The following is an 8,575-nucleotide window of genomic DNA, read 5'->3' on the forward strand; positions in this document are numbered from 1 at the left end:
CTGTGTCTCATTCTTGCTTGAAATGAGGTGTCCGGTTCATTTCATTAGAACCAACACATGGTGTGGTCTTAATGAAAGGGATGGGGGAGATTAAATATGAGGTGGGGATGAGCTTGAGAAACCAGCTTTGGCTCGTAGGAGGTCAGAACACAATGTGGATTAAGCTGGATGACGGCCAGCAGGGCCAAACTCATAAAACCGCTTCATTTCTAAATAGGTCCTGGCATTTTCCTCCCAAGATGGTCACTTTGAGGCCTTTAAGAGACATTTTACACATTGTGCCCTTTTCTCTTGTTAAACACCTGCTCCGTAAACTTCACCACGTGATCTTGCCTATATGTCAAGACCGAGCACAAAGCCAGTTCATTTCCTTCTGTTTTCACAAATGCTTTGACGAGACTGTTCTCCATGGAGGAGCAGGAGCAATAAGGCATAGAATTGTGCTGTTAGGGCCCTGAGAAGTCCGCTCCAGGGGGAGGGAAGCACTGTGAATGGAGCAATTCTCATCTATAGGGCATGAGAGAGAGAGGGAGAAAGTAGGTGGATGAGGAGGTAGACAAAGATCCTCACACTGAGTAGCTGTGTGGTATGCACTGACCCCTCAAAGAATGAGCCTCGATGGGGTCCAGAGGGCCTCCACAGAAAGGGAGGACAGGCTAAAGAGAGGAACAGAAGAAAGGAGGAGCGGACGGATGCCAGGAGAGAGGCCTGAGACATCATAATGCACAAGTTGCAGTAAAGTGTGGCTGTAAAATCTCACCATGAGTCAAGTGTATTGCAACTTTTGTGTCAATTTTATAGTTTGGTCACCATTTCTATTGGTAGTAAGTTAACCAGGGAAATGGTAGAAGAGCTGCAAGTTGTCACAGGCCAAAAACATGGACAGACAGGCAGTCACGCAGGGATATGCAAGTGACCCAAGTGACAGATTCCAAAAACATGGACAGACAGGCAGTCACACAAGGATATGCAAGTGACCCACAGGAGACAGATTAAAAAAAGAGTGATCAAAATCAAAGCAGTATAGGCAAAGATAGCCAGACATATAGTTTCTGATATGGGTGAAGCTCCAAAAACACTGGGTCTTACACTTCCCATGATGCAGCTTAATATCTTAACAACTTACAAACTACATGCCCCAGGCTTGTAACATAGATTGTTATAAATGTGTCAACATCACCAGGGTTATGTTATCACTCTGGAGTGCGACCGTTCACAGTCTGAGACGTACTTTCCAGTCATAGGTAAACTGAACTTAATTCATAAATTGGAGGAGAGTCTTTGTTTGCCATAGTTAGGAACAAGTGATTATTAACGTGCCACCAGTTTCAGTTTTACCTCAGAATAACATGGTTTGCATGAGCTGGTGAAATCACTGGCTTCATTGTGCTTTGGTACAGTTGTTATATCCCCAGATTTCAGTATTTTGGTGAGTACTCATTCAATAGCAAAAAAAAAAAAAAACAGCAGCCAAAACTACAAAAAATAGTTGTGATAAACTGAGACTATCTCTTAACTAGCATCCCTCAGGAGATGAAGAAGTGCTCACAAACACATTGCCTGAGCTCGCCTTGGAAACCTCACCCAATGTTTTATTCAGCTGTGGCGATGTGCAGCGCTGCTCCTGAGGCGGTTGGGGTAATAGTCATGCGTGAAAATGCAGACGTTTTCATAGAGACATCAAGCAGGCAGGTATCTCATTATGGGCAAGGCGAGGCAATTATAGCTCTCTGCAAAGCCTTTAAGTTGTTGATGTTAAAATGTTTCTCTTGTTGGACATTGCCTATTACTTGTTGAGGAAAAATTCAAATGCCTGTGTTTAGGGTTGAGTTTGTGTTCATGCATGAGTGGCAAAGCATCTTGTGAATCCCTCAGTCACTTCTTGATCAGAATCAATCTTCCACCATGCAGCATAGCGTCCTTCCTTAAATTCTTGCAGATGTTCTGGTAGAAAAACAAATAAACTGGTTGATTAGTGTCCCACTCAGTCACACAGACACACACGAACTGTCCCCAGGCCTGCAGGTAGGTGACTGAAATAAGAGAGGGCAAAGGTCACAGGGCTGGCGCCACTCCATAAATGTTATTGATGTCTTGGTAATTTTGAAGTCTTTCTACTCTTTCTGTTTGTTCTGGTACTTCATCACAGATAACATTCATTCTGCATTATTTCTTTGCCAAACTTAAATCAGTGTAATTTTTGTTAATGAAAAGGATAGTGTAATGTTATTAAACTATGATATAGACTTTATATTTATTGCACTGCTGGCTTACACAAGCCAAGAAAGTTTCAAGAGTCTGCAAACTGATTTTCATACCATACAGAAGTTAGTGTAAATCAATGGCTGCCTGGTACAGCTGTAACAGTACATTCAAAATATACCCCTGTTTTCAAAAATAGGCAGCAAATAAGACAGTATCTGTTAATTTTCAGTCACTTGGGGGCAACACAACAAGCTGTAAATACAACCATGACACATTATCACCCTGTAAAGTTAATATGCTGAATGTGTTAGCACGCGTTCACACATGTGGCAAACAAGGAGCAACATTAGAATTCGCTGGTGGTTTTGTTTTTGTTTACCTGAAGTCCAGGATTCCGTTTCATTAATTATGTCTAAAACCACAGTGACTTAAATCCTGAGGGGACTGTCCGACTCTTTAGGTGCTTAATGCTGCACTAGGCCAATAACTTTGTCCTTCTGCTGCTTGGTGCTGGGTATACAGCAGAGGTTTAGAGCATTTCTTTCTGTTTGCCACTGCTGCTGAAAATGAGTTTGTGAGAGTAAGAGTGCCATAAAACCAACACAGTGAGCTTTAAGAGGCCAAAAGGCTCTACAGAGCCGAGGGAAACTGCAGAGTTGAGCAATAATTTTCTCTGGAGTTGTCACAACAACAACACATAGTCAACTGATCAATTTGTAGTATAAAAGCATTGATTAGCATGTATAATATGGAAAGAAGAAGTTAAAACATCTAAGTTTGAATGTTTGCTTGTCTGCTGTTCACTTATCACACCAGCAGCTTAAACACTTCCTGCAGTGTACAAAATCGAAGCTTTGGACAAAGATGCAGTGGTTGCGTATTTCTAGTAAATGTCATACAGGGAATACAGGTCCACAGGGTGCTCCCCCGCCTCTAGCATGTGCGTGTGTACAGGCTTCAGACTGTGAATCACAGGGGAGTGGGGAGTGTTTGTATTCCTCTAACGAACTGGGAGATGAACTTCTCTTTTGCGCTCTCTCACCATATCATCAGAGGGAAAGAGAGAACGCTAGAAACCCAGAAGAAGAGGAGAGCTGGGCAAACGATGCTACAGTACCTGAGTTTTATTTACCATTAAAAGAAAAGCAAGAGCTTATTAAAACATCTGGATATTAGCATTATGTGAATGCAGTGGTGTTACTCATAGAAACTGTCTCTTGTAACAGTGACCATCTGGTCATTCTTCTGTGAACCCTTCCAATGGAAACAGGTGGAGCAGAAATAAAAGAACATCCCATTATTGACTTGGAAACCTTTCTTCCAAAAGCAGAACCTTGCTAAATGGCTCTGCGGTAAACCCTGAGGGGACTATTGAATAACACAGAGCCAATACGCTGCTAAAAATCCATCTAAATGCTGCTATCTATTGGCTCAATCAATGCAATCTCATTTTATTTAGAGGCACACTTTGGCTGCTTTTTAGCCGGGAGGACATTCAACCCAGCCAGTAGTTATTAGTGATATTATAATCATATTTACAGAGAGAATTTCATTCCTGTGAGACATAATGTGTTGCATATGAAAAGGAAGGAAAAGGAAGAAAAAGGCATTCAGAGGCACGTGGCAGTGGGTTGCTCCTGCTCACAAGGATGCAGGGTTTTGTTCTGATGTTGCCATTAATGTTGAATGGAAAGTTAAATTGATCGTGACCATCGCTGTGGAGCACCGGCTGCCATTCAGTGTCCCATTCCAACTGGATTGCTAAAAGTGCTCTGAGGTGATAAGAAATGTTTGCATTACTGTGAAATTCGGTCGTGCTTTAAGTGCAGTGATCGCTTTCTTCGGCTGATTTGATGAAAAATAAATGAATAAAAATAAATGTTTAAAAAAATGAATTTCTCATAATCTGTTTTTTCCCTCTTGTAGCTGGTTTTTATTAGGACAAACTATTTTTGTCAGGCTGCTTAAAGCGTCAGATCTTCAATAATACTATTAATACCAACATTACTTGAAACAGTTTATACAACCTCCTAATGCCAAAGGAGGTGTCTAATCTCTGGTTACATCCCAGCAGGGATGTCTTCCTGTTCCCCCCTCAAGGCACCAGATCCTGCTGTCGGTATGATTCGGAAAGTTAAACAGGATTAGATAGGCCCACTCCAGTTGCAAAAACCAAGGATGGTTTTAAGTCCACCCACCAATTAGTCGATTAGGAACTGGGAGTGTGTTCAACAAGCCCCAGGGGGTAAAACATTTTGTCAGGTACCTGTCACTTGCCCTAAATACCTTGAAATGTGTGGGGTGTCACAGATTTTTCTTAAATGAATTGTACATTTTGAATCCCTGACTTTTGAGCTGAAAGTTTCATTCACAAGGAGGCAAGAGCAGAAGGAAGAGTGAGAGAGGCAAGTCGAGTGGGAAGGAATTGGGAGAAAGGCAAGAGCAAATCATTAATCCTATCCATTAGTATTCCATCCACAGCGTGTTCTGTGAGACAGCCGGTCTATCCAAACAAACAAGCGTCAGAGGGGAGATGCCTCATTATAGCCTCCCCCTTTATTTCTCTCCTGGAGTTCACATTCCAGCTGATCATAAACACCAGGCCGGGGTTGTGACCTTGCCCTCTGTCTCTACTGGAGTTTAGAGACGTTAGCAGGGCTAGTAAAGCAGCATTTCACGTGTTGTTCAGTACATAATGAGGACAGTACAGTACAGGGAGGTGTTCTGGGAAAGAGAGGGCAAAATCTCAATGAATTTAGGTTCTTTAGCCCCCTGAACGTTTCAGATTTACGCCCTCTCCAGCCTGATGCGCTGCCTGCTTGAGGAGGCATCTTTCCACCCTTGAGGTGCCTCATGTACACATACTGCACATTCCACCTTCTCTTTCCAGCAGTCTATCACTGAAAGAGCCCAGGAGACAGTTGCACTTGTTGCTGGTAGACAAACCTAAACTACAGAAAGTAAAGCTTTGGTAGAATCTTTGTCAAATTACACATTGTTAATTACAAATATAGATTCAGTTTTTTTTTGTTTTTTTGCTGACTGCTGCCATTTAAGGACTAGAGATTAAGATTGTTTTAGGTTGACTTATCTCAGCCTAAACAATGTGTGATCTGCATTTATTACATTTCTCTACTCATTCAAGTTTGTCTTTGTCACTTGGATGACATTTTATTTGTCAGAAGTCAAGCTAATTATTTTCTACTTTTTAGTGTAGAAAGCTGGACTTGTCCTGTAGCTGTTTTGGTTGTGTTCACTTTGCAGAGACAGCCAACTTTGCAATCAAGTTCACTGTGTCAGGTTTGGGCACCTGTGTGGTCTCTTCACACAGGGTGAAACCACCTTCACTGCAGTAGCTTCTGTGTCATGCACATTAAAGTAAAGGAGGGTGTCAGTGGAAACAGTAGCCCACAGTGTTTATATATGAAGACTCCATGTCCCCACTGACTCTTCTAATACTCAGTGGCAAGATGAAAGGGCATGTTTAGTGCCCTGGGCTGACAGTCCCCTATCCACCTCCCCCCTTCCACCCCTTCACCCTACATCCATCGCACAGCTGAGCACAGCCAGTGTCATGGAAGGACTATTGGTATTTGCACAGCAGCTCTGACTTGGTTTTTCACTTTGAATGGGAAAAATTGCATCTGTCCATGCAGCAAAATGGGCTCCCTTATTTATTTGTAAATAATGTCACATACTGTATAGTGTCACCCTGTTTGTTGTTTGCTAAATAAAGCAGGAATAAACAGTGTTTTTGTGCAGATGAATATAGACAATAAGTGCAGTGGGCAGGCAGAGATTCTGGTGGGTTGTATTCCTGCTAATGCTGACGCAGGGTGACAGTGAATAGGATGGATCTTTGAGGCTGAAGTCAACACTGCATTGTATGTGAGGAGCAAGACTAAATGAGTTCATTTAGAAAATGGGCTGCATTTTGAAAGGAGTGAAAATTATGTACATTTTCCTTCCTTCCACTTTATGATAATGTTACAGTCAAAATAAATGTTTCAGCTTCTACTGTGTTTGTGGCTGATTGGAAGATTGAATATTGTTCAGTGTCTAATAACAGCATGGCAGCAGATAACACGGTAAATGAACTGGCCTGACTGTATCTCAAATTCATGGTTCCTTTTAGAGGGCATTCTGTTACTCTGCACTTATTTTAGCAGCTTGACAAACAAGTGAAAGGAGATTCCAGCTGAACAATCTGTGGTTAACTTCCGTGACGTTCATTCACCCAAACCATCAATGAAACTGCAGGCAAACAAACTGCAGCCCATTTTAGCATGGAATAAAAAGGCAGTGTGGATGCTATGCATCGTATATTCCCATCAGCCTTTCTGCCTGACGTCACAGGACCTCAGGCCATGGATATCCATATTGCTGCATGTGCCCTCCTCTGTGACTGCTCACCGCTTAAAACTCCAACTCTTGCTCAAACACACAGACATACACGCTGTTGTGTTATCCCCTGGGACCTGGATGCCAATTACACTCACTGTATGCCAATTACTAGTTTTCCTTTTTCAAAGTCGGGGACATCACATATAAAGAGTTATTTACATGTTTATGAAGTTTTGTGTTGAGACATGATTTCTGAGGACTCTTTGGGGAAACAGGTGTTCAATTATCTTTCAGCCAGCTGGTATCAGAGATGTTTTAAAGCTGGCTGCTTAAGTTGCTAGCTGCTTTTCTTAAGCTGTGATTGATAGCTAGACAGTGGCTGGTCTTGACTGTTAGTCCCTGATCAGCCGTTCATTATGGAGAGCAAGGCCAGACTCTGAAGAATTGTTTATGTGGTTCTAGACTCTACAGGTTATAGTATACTGGGCTTTGTCTTTGTCCAGGAAACTTAGCAAAGGGAGACAGTGCTAGATGAAGACAATGTGACATGTGTATGTAAGGTGCAGACAGCGAGTGCACAAATATTTCATTGTATTTTTTAAATACAAATGACAGTACAATAGAACCTGAGTGACACTGTCATTGCAAAGCAGAATAAACAATGAAAAAACACAGTTTTCTTTGTTGTAGAGAGGTTTCTGCATAGTTTTTCCTCAAATTTTGCCTGGAGAAGATAAACAGGTCATTATATTCTAACCACAAAAACTGCAAGGCAATATACAGAATGTGTAAAATAATAATGAGTTGCAGCCCCGTCTATCTTAATTATGTCATAGCCTTCTGTAACTCCTCGGATTTTCATTACTGCTCCTTATTGGTATAGATTTACAGAAACTATGACAATAAACAATGGAAGATAAATTTTACCTGAATGCATTTTATTTTATGTAAAGTAGTAGAATTCCAACTTTAAAAAGTCAAACAGAGGATTGGATAAAAAGGAGAGGTTTAAAAAACAAAGCAAAACAAAAAATGCTTTCTCATGCACGTTGGCTTAGAAACAATCACAAATATAAAAGGCCTGAGCAGTAGGAAGTGGAATTTAAATTGGCACTTGTTGATGTTGACCACTTGAGGGCAGTGGAACAAGCTATATGTACAACATTGGCATATTATTATAATGTTGTCAGAGCTACCATGCTAATAAACAGTTGCTTATTCACACATCCAGCTGATGCTGAGCACCATTACATTTAATTTGGACTGGCATTTCTGGCCACCTTACAAATGTAAGCCCAGCATTTACTCTCTTCCTAGCTCTGCTGTGCCCTTTACCAACTCCTGGGGGAAATGAATATTGTTTAGCATCTAAATGCTCCATAACCTTCACAAGCTAGCAGGCATTTAGAATCACGCTTGTTTGCACCTGACCAATATATGACCTATATCTCATTTTAATGCTGATTTGCTCTAGGCTAGCTCCTGTTCGAAATATTTATCTCTTTAATTGCTACGTGCTCCACTACGTTCACCAGCTAGTTGCTAACGTTGTCCTGCTGCTGCTCAGGTTCTTATGTGTTTTTTGCTGAATATAGTTGCAGGCTGGAAACACTGATTAAGATGAATAATACAATAAAGTAATGGGCTGTAAAACTGTAGTGGTTTAAGTTTTAAGCTAATATGGACTATATAATAGAATAGAATGTTCATACACTCACTTTTAAGTTCATGTGAGTTGGACCAGGAACTGTCCTCGTAAGCAGTATAAAAACAAAAGGAATTACAGTGGGAAACCATGGATGAGCAAGGGATTACAGAATGCATGCAAAAAAAAGAATGTGTTATATAAGCAATTCATAAAGGCCAGATCAAAGAAGGCGGAAGAAAAATATAAGTCATATAAGAACAAATTAACTGAGATTTTGAGGAGATGTAAGAAACTATATTACTCTAAAATATTAGAGGATAATAAAAATAACATGAGAGGTACTTGGAATATATTAAATAAATTGATTAGAAACAGTTC

At 40.9% G+C, this 8,575-nt stretch overlaps 1 protein-coding gene across 1 annotated transcript in view; it reads left to right on the forward strand.

The window, feature by feature from the left end:
• The window catches only part of ptn (pleiotrophin), a 46,006-nt gene that overhangs the window by 1,047 nt on the left and 36,384 nt on the right, over nucleotides 1-8,575 (forward strand). The gene's annotated exons all lie outside the window — the stretch shown is intronic.

Source organism: Monopterus albus, unplaced genomic scaffold (assembly GCF_001952655.1).
Source record: "Monopterus albus unplaced genomic scaffold, M_albus_1.0 scaffold178.1, whole genome shotgun sequence".
Classification (NCBI taxonomy): Eukaryota; Metazoa; Chordata; class Actinopteri; order Synbranchiformes; family Synbranchidae; genus Monopterus; species Monopterus albus.